Source organism: Electrophorus electricus, unplaced genomic scaffold (genome assembly GCF_041902795.1).
Source record: "Electrophorus electricus isolate QZ-2024a unplaced genomic scaffold, ASM4190279v1 Scaffold95, whole genome shotgun sequence".
Classification (NCBI taxonomy): Eukaryota; Metazoa; Chordata; class Actinopteri; order Gymnotiformes; family Gymnotidae; genus Electrophorus; species Electrophorus electricus.
In genome coordinates, this window is record NW_027658812.1 from 210,037 (window position 1) to 222,536 (window position 12,500).

Genomic DNA, 12,500 nt, shown 5'->3' on the forward strand with positions numbered 1-12,500 from the left:
GGCGGCCCCGCCGCCCCCGACGCGACCCCCCGAAGGGGGAACGCCGGGGGTTTGGAAGCGGAGCACACTCGCGCGACAGGGACGGCCTCACCGCCGGGTTGAATCCCCCGGGCAGACTGTGCGGACCCCACCCGTTTACCTCTTAACGGTTTCACGCCCTGTTGAACTCTCTCTTCAAAGTTCTTTTCAACTTTCCCTTACGGTACTTGTTCGCTATCGGTCTCGTGCCGGTATTTAGCCTTAGATGGAGTTTACCACCCACTTTGGGCTGCATTCCCAAGCAACCCGACTCCGAGAAGACCGCTACCCTGGCGGGGCTGGGGCCATTTACCGGCCTCACACCGTCCACGGGCTGAGCCTCCATCAGAAGGACTCAGGCCCCCGGCCCGCGCCAGGAAGAAAACAGACTTCCATACGCCACAATTCCCCTCGCCCGCACCCGGACGGGGGATTCAGCGCTGGGCTCTTCCCTCTTCGCTCGCCGCTACTGAGGGAATCCTTGTTAGTTTCTTTTCCTCCGCTTAGTAATATGCTTAAATTCAGCGGGTTGTCTCGTCTGATCTGAGGTCGCTCCCGAGTTCGCTCTGGAGGGTTGCCCAGAAGCGTGAACACCGCCGGGTTAGGGGACGAGTCCCTTTTCACCCGGGCTAACGAGGACACAGGTCGGGACGTCACGGACGTGCCACGGACAGGTCGGCCCGTAAGGAAAACGCCAGAGGCAGAGCCACCCGAACCCCGACCCCCCCCACCCCCCCCACCGGGGGAGGGGGGGGGGGAACGCATGTAACAACAACCTCCCTCCGCTCGCGCACGTAACGGAACAGAACAGACACCTTTCCGTGATCCGCCTGCGCAGGGGGTGAGAAAAGAAGCGAAAACGTGGGCAGCCAAAGCGGAGAGAACCCACCGGCAGCCACGCTCGCTTCTTTCTCGGGCGCAGGGGACCACGTTCCTGGCCAGGCCAGGAGCGGAGCCGAAACGAACCGAAACGAACCGAAGCGGGGGAGGAGAAGCTTGTGCACGGAGAACGGGCACTCAACCGCAGCGAACCCACCGACCGGATCTCACCGAGACAGCGACCGGGAACCGTCTGCTTTTAGGAAGACGGAGGCCAGGGGGCACCCCCCCACCTACGAACCTCCAACCGCGGTCCCGCCTGAGAAGGCAGGTCCGACAGATAGGAATAGCGACCCTCAGACAGGCGTAGCCCCGGGATGGACCCGGGGCCGCAATGTGCGTTCGAAATGTCGATGATCAATGTGTCCTGCAATTCACATTAGTTCTCGCAGCTGGCTGCGTTCTTCATCGACGCACGAGCCAAGTGATCCACCGCTAAGAGTTGTACTCTTTTATTTCAGGCTCAGTTTAGGTCTTTCACCACGACTACAAAGACAGGTTTAAAAGGTTTCACCAACCGGTCAGGCGCCCCCGTCTGCGAGTGTTGAAACGGGCGCGGGGTTGCGCTTTGCCCACACGCCCCACGTGGCAGACGAGTCAGTCTTTGAACCGCGGCCCTCCGCGCCCGCCCCGTCCGACCCCTCGAAAGGGGTGGAACTCACGTAGCGTGGGCCAAGCCCTAGGTACCTGCCGGGGGTCCCCCTGAGACTCCTTTCTGAGAGAGAGAAGCAGGGGAACCGGCTGCGCCACCCACCACCACCACGCCCCAGGACGCCGGTGGGCGGACGAACACAGGAAGGGCCATGGCCTGCCCCACGAGGAGCAGCGCTCGCAACCCCCCCCGGAAAGTCCGCTCGTCAGCGAGCAAGGGGACGGGGATGAATGACAAGGACAACAAAATAGGAAAACCCCTCGCGGTGGACGGAGGCAGCGGCCGTGCGAGCGAGAGGGAGGGCGCGGGACGGACCCGTACGACCCGCTCGACTCGCAGGCGCTTCTCCTGCCGGCAAGGTGAGGGGAAACCGGCCTTCGCCCGACGAGCGGGGACGCCGAGTTTTTTGAACGACGCGTCTCTCGCGCTGGAACCCAGAGAATACCGGGGCCTGCGGGGGGGGGGTGCTGAAGGACGACGCGGAGGAAGAGGCGGAGGACGAGGAAGGGGTGGGAGGGACTAGGCTCCTCCTTTATGCCTTCTGTCCAGCCTGACCTGCAAGCGACCACGTGTAACAGCAACCCCGAAGACCCTTTCGACCCTGGGCCCCGACGCGGGGGGACGGCGAAGTCGAGGGGGTCGGGAGAGGAGGCACGCCGGACAGCGTTACCCGTTAATGATCCTTTCGCAGGTTCACCTACGAAAACCTTGTTACGACTTTTACTTCCTCTAGATAGTCAAGTTTGATCGACTTCTCGGCGCTCCGCCAAGGCCCGCGAGGAGCCCCGGCGGGGCCGATCCGAGGACCTCACTAAACCATCCGATCGGTAGTAGCGACGGGCGGTGTGTACAAAGGGCAGGGACTTAATCAACGCGAGCTTATGACCCGCGCTTACTGGGAATTCCTCGTTCATGGGGAATAATTGCAATCCCCAGTCCCCATCACGAATGGGGTTCAGCGGATTACCCGCACCTCTCGGTGTAGGGTAGGCACACGCTGATCCAACCATTGTGGCGCGCGTGCAGCCCCGGACATCTAAGGGCATCACAGACCTGTTATTGCTCCATCTCGCGTGGCTGAACGCCACTTGTCCCTCTAAGAAGTTTGACGCCGACCGCGGAGGGCCGCGTAACTATTTAGCATGCCGGAGTCTCGTTCGTTATCGGAATTAACCAGACAAATCGCTCCACCAACTAAGAACGGCCATGCACCACCACCCACAGAATCGAGAAAGAGCTATCAATCTGTCAATCCTTTCCGTGTCCGGGCCGGGTGAGGTTTCCCGTGTTGAGTCAAATTAAGCCGCAGGCTCCACTCCTGGTGGTGCCCTTCCGTCAATTCCTTTAAGTTTCAGCTTTGCAACCATACTCCCCCCGGAACCCACAGACTCGTGGTTTCCCTCACGCTGCCCGGCGGGTCATGGGAATAACGCCGCCGGATCGCGGGTCGGCATAGTTTACGGTCGGAACTACGACGGTATCTGATCGTCTTCGAACCTCCGACTTTCGTTCTTGATTAATGAAAACATTCTTGGCAAATGCTTTCGCTTTCGTCCGTCTTGCGCCGGTCCAAGAATTTCACCTCTAGCGGCGCAATACGAATGCCCCCGGCCGTCCCTCTTAATCATGGCCCTGGTTCAGGAAACCCACAAAATAGAACCGGAGTCCTATTCCATTATTCCTAGCTCAGGTATTCAGGCGAGAAGCGGGCCCGCTTTGAACACTCTAATTTTTTCAAAGTAAACGCTCCGAGCCCCGTCCGGACACCCAGCCAAGGGCATCCGGGGGGCACCGGGAGACAGGGTCTGAGACAGGCGGTGGCACGCCTCGCGGCGGACCGCCAGCCCACTCCCGACATCCAACTACGAGCTTTTTAACTGCAGCAACTTTAATATACGCTATTGGAGCTGGAATTACCGCGGCTGCTGGCACCAGACTTGCCCTCCAATGGGTCCTCACCCATGGGTTTAGGATACGCTCATTCCGATTACAGGGCCTCGAAAGAGACCTGTATCGTTATTTTTCGTCACTACCTCCCCGTGTCGGGAATGGGTAATTTGCGCGCCTGCTGCCTTCCTTGGATGTGGTAGCCGTTTCTCAGGCTCCCTCTCCGGAATCGAACCCTGATTCCCCGTTACCCGTGGTCACCATGGTAGCCGACTATGGTACCATCGAAAGTTGATAGGGCAGACATTCGAATGAGACGTCGCCGCCGCGGAGGGCGCGCGATCGGCCCGAGGTTATCTAGAGTCACCAAAGCGGCCGGGGGGCCCGAGCCCCCCGGATGGGTTTTGGGTCTGATAAATGCACGCATCCCCCGAAGGGTCAGCGCTCGTTTGCATGTATTAGCTCTAGAATTACCACAGTTATCCGAGTAACGTGTGGAGCGATCAAAGGAACCATAACTGATTTAATGAGCCATTCGCAGTTTCACTGTACCGGCCGTGTGCACTTAGACCTGCATGGCTTAATCTTTGAGACAAGCATATGTTACTGGCAGGATCAACCAGGTAGTTTGCACCGTGGTCTGGGATGAACCACGAGTGACATCCGCCTCCCCTTCCGGGGGCTAGGAAGCAGCGGGTTGTAAGTGCGTGCGCCGTCAGGTCCAGACGCCATACAGGGCTACCCAGGACAGCTTCCGCGGCCAGTGTAAACGTGCTCGCGCACCGCCCTCTGGCCTTCGGACGCCGACCTCTCACCTTGATGCAAAGCTGTCCCATCCGGTCATGCCCGCACCGTACCCCGTCCACCTCCTCCGGAGGTGCGGACGGCCGACTCCAGGTGCTTTCGGCGTTCCCTCTCTTCACGCCGTTTTGATTTTCGTGGGCCGCTGGTGGGGGGACAAGGGAAAGACCTCGTCGAATTCCCTCCCCCCTAGCCTCGCTCAACCTACGTTTCGTGATGTAACCAAGAAGAGTGATTCGTGGGCCCAGGTAGGTTTGAAGAGGAGGCCAACAAAGCAGGGCACTCCCTTCCTCCCAAACCACAGACACCAGTATAGGACAACTGAGTAGACAGACTGGCCGTCTGAGTCTCCCCCAGAGAGTTCTGGGATGGGTTACAAATAACCCCCACCCCCCATCAGAGGCTTGACCCGCTAGAACCAGGGAGGATCTGTCAAAACCGCTCTCCACATCAGAAGTTCTGGATCAGCCGGGGCTGGTCGGCAGACGTCCACCTAAGGCCGTGGCCTAACCCCGTGTGGGGGGATAGCGCTCGCACCCGTACACGTGGACACCCGCTCGTCAAATGGCTGGCTCCTCACTTACCGTAGGGGGAATGGTTTGCCTACCCCTGGCGGGTCTGGTACTCCACTCTACCAAACAAGGAAGCAACACACCAATAGACCCCTGCAACACCGGGCAGCTTTGGGCAGTGTCACTACACTCCTCCTTGTTCTTCACGTTCCTTCCGTGGTGATTTTTTTTTTTTTTTCGTGGCCATTGCCGTGCATGGCTTCCCCATCGCTTTGCATGCTCTCCATTGCCTCGTGCTGCTTCACCATTGGTCTCACCTGGAGACCGAAGCCGCTCTCCCAGTAACCCGATGGTACCTGGCCAGAAAACCCCGTGCCCGATTTCATCTAGGACAAGGGCCAAACCACAGACCGTGCCCGTCCAGGGTCAACCCCTGGTCGGACAGGCCTGGTGGGTCGATACCATGGATGTGGCAGGCCGACGAGAATCCACTGGTACATTTACAAACACGCCCACCCTGGTGGCATGGCTGTACGACCCATCGTCGAAGCACGCTGCGGCGGACTGAGCCATTGGATCCAGTTGCCTGGGCGTACACTCAGCCCAACAGACGCACTCGGGTCGGGGAGAGCAAAGCAGACTGTGTGCCTGGATGTGCCCACTTCCATAGGGGAATCGGCATGATGGTTCACTTAACCCGAGGAGGGCTCCCCTCGCGGGATAAGCACCCCCCTCGGGGGATGGGGGGGGGGGGGGGCATCCAGAGCACACCACTTTCCGGTAGGGGACAGGCGTTTGATCATGTGTCCGAGGGAGAGCTCCCCTTGCCGGCCGAACACCCCTCGGACTCCCCTTGGGCTTCCAGAGAACGCCACTGGATGAATTTAGTGCTTGGACCCCATTGATTCTCTTTGCTCTCCCATATACCCGACGGGACCTATTTGCAAAACCCCGTGCCAACCAGACCTCCAGGAAGGGGGCTGGCGGCTAACCATGCCCAGCAGGGTGCACCCTGGTCGGACACTTTGGGAGGGTCGAGAGCCTGGAAGTGCCACCCGGGGGAGTAATTCTGATTTCCGTTTTAATGCACTCAGGGACAGCCCGAGGACCTCTGTAGTGCACCTGAGGCGGACTGAGCCGTCGGGTCCAGGGGTCTGGAGTTCGGAACCTCCAGGGTTCACCTGGCTGTTCTCTTAGCCCGGCAGGGTGCACCCTGGTCGGACACTTTGGGAGGGTCGAGAGCCTGGATGTGCCACCCCGACGAGTAATGAGTTTTCCCTTCGTATCTCTTCCGGACCAGGTCCGATTCGCACGAAACTCGCTGGGCATGGCCAGGAGCGCCCCCTGCTGCCCACGCCACCGTCCCCGCGCTTCTACTCCCGAGGGCCGAGGAGACAGCGAAGCGTGGGTCGGGTCGCCTGCTTCCAGGGTCTCCCTGGTACTCTCCAGTCTCCCGAGTCCATCGGGTCCGACCTCGTATTTTTAGCCCAGACGGGGAATGAGAAAGGGGCCCCCGACCGCCCGAGGGCGGGCGCTCGCTTCTCAGCCTAGGAACGTCCGATTCCCCACGAAACTTTTACGCCAGACGTTCCTGGCAGCGAGCGCGTTCAAAGGTGACCCGCGCTGCTTCTCTCCTCCCAAGGGCCGAAGAGATATTCGTCTTCAAACCCGACCGGCCCTGTGTTTGCCGCCCCGGCGGTTTTAAAAAATCATAGCGTAAAAACGGTGGGTGCGCTTCGCCTGCCGCTTGGACAGCGTTAAACGGCAGCCCCGGCTCTTTCCAAAGGGCCCTCAACCGACTTTCTGCTCCCAAGGAGCCCAGAGATATGAAACCGATAAATCAAAACCCCGTGCCAACCAGACCTCCAGGAAGGGGGCTGGCGGCTAACCATGCCCGGCAGGGTGCACCCTGGTCGGACGCTTTGGGAGGGTCGAGAGCCTGGATGTGCCACCCCGACGAGTAATGAGTTTTCCCTTCGTATCTCTTCCGGACCAGGTCCGATTCGCACGAAACTCGCTGGGCATGGCCAGGAGCGCCCCCTGCTGCCCACGCCACCGTCCCCGCGCTTCTACTCCCGAGGGCCGAGGAGACAGCGAAGCGTGGGTCGGGTCGCCTGCTTCCAGGGTCTCCCTGGTACTCTCCAGTCTCCCGAGTCCATCGGGTCCGACCTCGTATTTTTAGCCCAGACGGGGAATGAGAAAGGGGCCCCCGACCGCCCGAGGGCGGGCGCTCGCTTCTCAGCCTAGGAACGTCCGATTCCCACGAAACTTTTACGCCAGACGTTCCTGGCAGCGAGCGCGTTCAAAGGTGACCCGCGCTGCTTCTCTCCTCCCAAGGGCCGAAGAGATATTCGTCTTCAAACCCGACCGGCCCTGTGTTTGCCGCCCCGGCGGTTTTAAAAAATCATAGCGTAAAAACGGTGGGTGCGCTTCGCCTGCCGCTTGGACAGCGTTAAACGGCAGCCCCGGCTCTTTCCAAAGGGCCCTCAACCGACTTTCTGCTCCCAAGGAGCCCAGAGATATGAAACCGAAAAATCAAAACCCCGTGCCAACCAGACCTCCAGGAAGGGGGCTGGCGGCTAACCATGCCCGGCAGGGTGCACCCTGGTCGGACGCTTTGGGAGGGTCGAGAGCCTGGATGTGCCACCCCGACGAGTAATGAGTTTTCCCTTCGTATCTCTTCCGGACCAGGTCCGATTCGCACGAAACTCGCTGGGCATGGCCAGGAGCGCCCCCTGCTGCCCACGCCACCGTCCCCGCGCTTCTACTCCCGAGGGCCGAGGAGACAGCGAAGCGTGGGTCGGGTCGCCTGCTTCCAGGGTCTCCCTGGTACTCTCCAGTCTCCCGAGTCCATCGGGTCCGACCTCGTATTTTTAGCCCAGACGGGGAATGAGAAAGGGGCCCCCGACCGCCCGAGGGCGGGCGCTCGCTTCTCAGCCTAGGAACGTCCGATTCCCACGAAACTTTTACGCCAGACGTTCCTGGCAGCGAGCGCGTTCAAAGGTGACCCGCGCTGCTTCTCTCCTCCCAAGGGCCGAAGAGATATTCGTCTTCAAACCCGACCGGCCCTGTGTTTGCCGCCCCGGCGGTTTTAAAAAATCATAGCGTAAAAACGGTGGGTGCGCTTCGCCTGCCGCTTGGACAGCGTTAAACGGCAGCCCCGGCTCTTTCCAAAGGGCCCTCAACCGACTTTCTGCTCCCAAGGAGCCCAGAGATATGAAACCGATAAATCAAAACCCCGTGCCAACCAGACCTCCAGGAAGGGGGCTGGCGGCTAACCATGCCCGGCAGGGTGCACCCTGGTCGGACGCTTTGGGAGGGTCGAGAGCCTGGATGTGCCACCCCGACGAGTAATGAGTTTTCCCTTCGTATCTCTTCCGGACCAGGTCCGATTCGCACGAAACTCGCTGGGCATGGCCAGGAGCGCCCCCTGCTGCCCAGGCCTGGCTCTGGGCCTGGGCACACTTCATTCACTTTGTACCTTTAAATCATACTACTACTACTACTACTACCACCAGAATTCCAGGGCCAAGAGGTCACACAGTCATACACAGCAAAGTAGCTCTGGGCCTGGGCACACTTCAAGAAGTTTGTCCCTTTATATAAGCCTAGAAATAGACTTCCAGGCCCAAGAGTTCAAACACATTCATGCCCAGCAAAGTAGCTCTGGGCCTGGGCACACTTCAATCACTTTGTGCCTTTAAATCATACTACTACTACCAGACTTCCAGGCCCAAGAGGTCAAACACAGTCATGCCCAGCAAAGTAGCTCTGGGCCTGGGCACACTTCATTCACTTTGTGCCTTTAAATCATACTACTACTACCACCAGAATTCCAGGGCCAAGAGGTCACACAGTCATACACAGCAAAGTAGCTCTGGGCCTGGGCACACTTCAAGAAGTTTGACCCTTTATATAAGCCTAGAAATAGACTTCCAGAGCCAAGAGGTCAAACACAGTCATGCACAGCAAAGTAGCTCTGGGCCTGGGCACACTTCAAGCACTTTGTGCCTTTAAATCATACTACTACTACTACTACTACTACTACTACTACTACTACCAGACTTCCAGGCCCAAGAGTTCAAACACATTCATGCCCAGCAAAGTAGCTCTGGGCCTGGGCACACTTCATTCACTTTGTGCCTTTAAATCATACTACTACTACCACCAGACTTCCAGGGCCAAGAGGTCAACCACAGTCATGCACAGCAAAGTAGCTCTGGGCCTGGGCACACTTCAAGATGTTTGACCCTTTATATAAGCCTAGAAATAGACTTCCAGGCCCAAGAGTTCAAACACATTCATGCCCAGCAAAGTAGCTCTGGGCCTGGGCACACTTCAATCACTTTGTGCCTTTAAATCATACTACTACTACCACCAGACTTCCAGGCCCAAGAGGTCAAACACAGTCATGCCCAGCAAAGTAGCTCTGGGCCTGGGCACACTTCAATCACTTTGTGCCTTTAAATCATACTACTACTACCACCAGACTTCCAGGCCCTGGAGGTCACACCTTCATGCCTAGCAAGGTTGCTTTACACCTGCGCACACTTCAGACCGTTTCACTCTTTTAATCCTTCAAAGTACCACATTTCCAGACCCAAGAGGTCACAGAATCATGCCCAGCAAAGTAGCTCTGGGCCTGGGCACACTTCAATCACTTTGTGCCTTTAAATCATACTACTACTACCAGACTTCCAGGCCCCAGAGGTCAAACACAGTCATGCCCAGCAAAGTAGCTCTGGGCCTGGGCACACTTCAAGAAGTTTGACTCTTTATATAAGCCTAGAAATAGACTTCCAGAGCCAAGAGGTCAAACACAGTCATGCACAGCAAAGTAGCTCTGGGCCTGGGCACACTTCATTCACTTTGTACCTTTAAATCATACTACTACTACCAGACTTCCAGGCCCAAGAGTTCAAACACATTCATGCCCAGCAAAGTAGCTCTGGGCCTGGGCACACTTCAATCACTTTGTGTCTTTAAATCATACTACTACTACCAGACTTCCAGGCCCCAGAGGTCAAACACAGTCATGCCCAGCAAAGTAGCTCTGGGCCTGGGCACACTTCAAGAAGTTTGACCCTTTATATAAGCCTAGAAATAGACTTTCAGGCCCAAGAGGTCAAACACAGTCATGCCCAGCAAAGTAGCTGTGGGCCTGGGCACACTTCATTCACTTTGTACCTTTAAATCATACTACTACTACTACTACTACTACTACTACTACTACTACTACTACTACCAGACTTCCAGGCCCAAGAGGTCAAACACAGTCATGCCCAGCAAAGTAGCTCTGGGCCTGGGCACACTTCAAGAAGTTTGACCCTTTATATAAGCCTAGAAATAGACTTCCAGGCCCAAGAGTTCAAACACATTCATGCCCAGCAAAGTAGCTCTGGGCCTGGGCACACTTCAATCACTTTGTGCCTTTAAATCATACTACTACTACCAGACTTCCAGGCCCCAGAGGTCAAACACAGTCATGCCCAGCAAAGTAGCTCTGGGCCTGGGCACACTTCAAGAAGTTTGACCCTTTATATAAGCCTAGAAATAGACTTCCAGAGCCAAGAGGTCAAACACAGTCATGCCCAGCAAAGTAGCTCTGGGCCTGGGCACACTTCAATCACTTTGTGCCTTTAAATCATACTACTACTACCACCAGACTTCCAGGCCCAAGAGGTCAAACACAGTCATGCCCAGCAAAGTAGCTCTGGGCCTGGGCACACTTCAATCACTTTGTGCCTTTAAATCATACTACTACTACCACCAGACTTCCAGGCCCTGGAGGTCACACCTTCATGCCTAGCAAGGTTGCTTTACACCTGCGCACACTTCAGACCGTTTCACTCTTTTAATCCTTCAAAGTACCACATTTCCAGACCCAAGAGGTCACAGAATCATGCCCAGCAAAGTAGCTCTGGGCCTGGGCACACTTCAATCACTTTGTGCCTTTAAATCATACTACTACTACCAGACTTCCAGGCCCCAGAGGTCAAACACAGTCATGCCCAGCAAAGTAGCTCTGGGCCTGGGCACACTTCAAGAAGTTTGACCCTTTATATAAGCCTAGAAATAGACTTCCAGAGCCAAGAGGTCAAACACAGTCATGCACAGCAAAGTAGCTCTGGGCCTGGGCACACTTCATTCACTTTGTACCTTTAAATCATACTACTACTACCAGACTTCCAGGCCCAAGAGTTCAAACACATTCATGCCCAGCAAAGTAGCTCTGGGCCTGGGCACACTTCAATCACTTTGTGTCTTTAAATCATACTACTACTACCAGACTTCCAGGCCCCAGAGGTCAAACACAGTCATGCCCAGCAAAGTAGCTCTGGGCCTGGGCACACTTCAAGAAGTTTGACCCTTTATATAAGCCTAGAAATAGACTTTCAGGCCCAAGAGGTCAAACACAGTCATGCCCAGCAAAGTAGCTGTGGGCCTGGGCACACTTCATTCACTTTGTACCTTTAAATCATACTACTACTACTACTACTACTACTACTACTACTACTACTACTACTACCAGACTTCCAGGCCCAAGAGGTCAAACACAGTCATGCCCAGCAAAGTAGCTCTGGGCCTGGGCACACTTCAAGAAGTTTGACCCTTTATATAAGCCTAGAAATAGACTTCCAGGCCCAAGAGTTCAAACACATTCATGCCCAGCAAAGTAGCTCTGGGCCTGGGCACACTTCAATCACTTTGTGCCTTTAAATCATACTACTACTACCAGACTTCCAGGCCCCAGAGGTCAAACACAGTCATGCCCAGCAAAGTAGCTCTGGGCCTGGGCACACTTCAAGAAGTTTGACCCTTTATATAAGCCTAGAAATAGACTTCCAGAGCCAAGAGGTCAAACACAGTCATGCCCAGCAAAGTAGCTCTGGGCCTGGGCACACTTCAATCACTTTGTGCCTTTAAATCATACTACTACTACCACCAGACTTCCAGGCCCAAGAGGTCAAACACAGTCATGCCCAGCAAAGTAGCTCTGGGCCTGGGCACACTTCAATCACTTTGTGCCTTTAAATCATACTACTACTACCACCAGACTTCCAGGCCCTGGAGGTCACACCTTCATGCCTAGCAAGGTTGCTTTACACCTGCGCACACTTCAGACCGTTTCACTCTTTTAATCCTTCAAAGTACCACATTTCCAGACCCAAGAGGTCACAGAATCATGCCCAGCAAAGTAGCTCTGGGCCTGGGCACACTTCAATCACTTTGTGCCTTTAAATCATACTACTACTACCAGACTTCCAGGCCCCAGAGGTCAAACACAGTCATGCCCAGCAAAGTAGCTCTGGGCCTGGGCACACTTCAAGAAGTTTGACCCTTTATATAAGCCTAGAAATAGACTTCCAGAGCCAAGAGGTCAAACACAGTCATGCACAGCAAAGTAGCTCTGGGCCTGGGCACACTTCATTCACTTTGTACCTTTAAATCATACTACTACTACCAGACTTCCAGGCCCAAGAGTTCAAACACATTCATGCCCAGCAAAGTAGCTCTGGGCCTGGGCACACTTCAATCACTTTGTGTCTTTAAATCATACTACTACTACCAGACTTCCAGGCCCCAGAGGTCAAACACAGTCATGCCCAGCAAAGTAGCTCTGGGCCTGGGCACACTTCAAGAAGTTTGACCCTTTATATAAGCCTAGAAATAGACTTTCAGGCCCAAGAGGTCAAACACAGTCATGCCCAGCAAAGTAGCTGTGGGCCTGGGCACACTTCATTCACTTT

The 12,500-nt window shown here is 55.9% G+C and overlaps 3 non-coding genes across 3 annotated transcripts in view; all 3 read right to left on the reverse strand.

The window, feature by feature from the left end:
• The window catches only part of LOC145656852 (28S ribosomal RNA), a 4,149-nt gene extending 3,579 nt beyond the window's left edge, over positions 1-570 (reverse strand). Inside the window, exon 1 of the ribosomal RNA XR_014122442.1 lies at positions 1-570. This exon is cut by the window's left edge and continues 3,579 nt beyond it. This is a non-coding gene — a ribosomal RNA (28S ribosomal RNA).
• A 617-nt stretch (positions 571-1,187) lies between these two features.
• Positions 1,188-1,341, reverse strand: LOC145656869 (5.8S ribosomal RNA). Its single transcript, XR_014122459.1, has one exon. It is a non-coding gene; the product is annotated as a 5.8S ribosomal RNA (ribosomal RNA).
• Positions 1,342-2,223: 882 nt separating this feature from the next.
• On the reverse strand, positions 2,224-4,062 carry LOC145656886 (18S ribosomal RNA). Its single transcript, XR_014122476.1, has one exon. It is a non-coding gene; the product is annotated as an 18S ribosomal RNA (ribosomal RNA).
• Between the last annotated feature and the right edge of the window lie 8,438 nt (positions 4,063-12,500).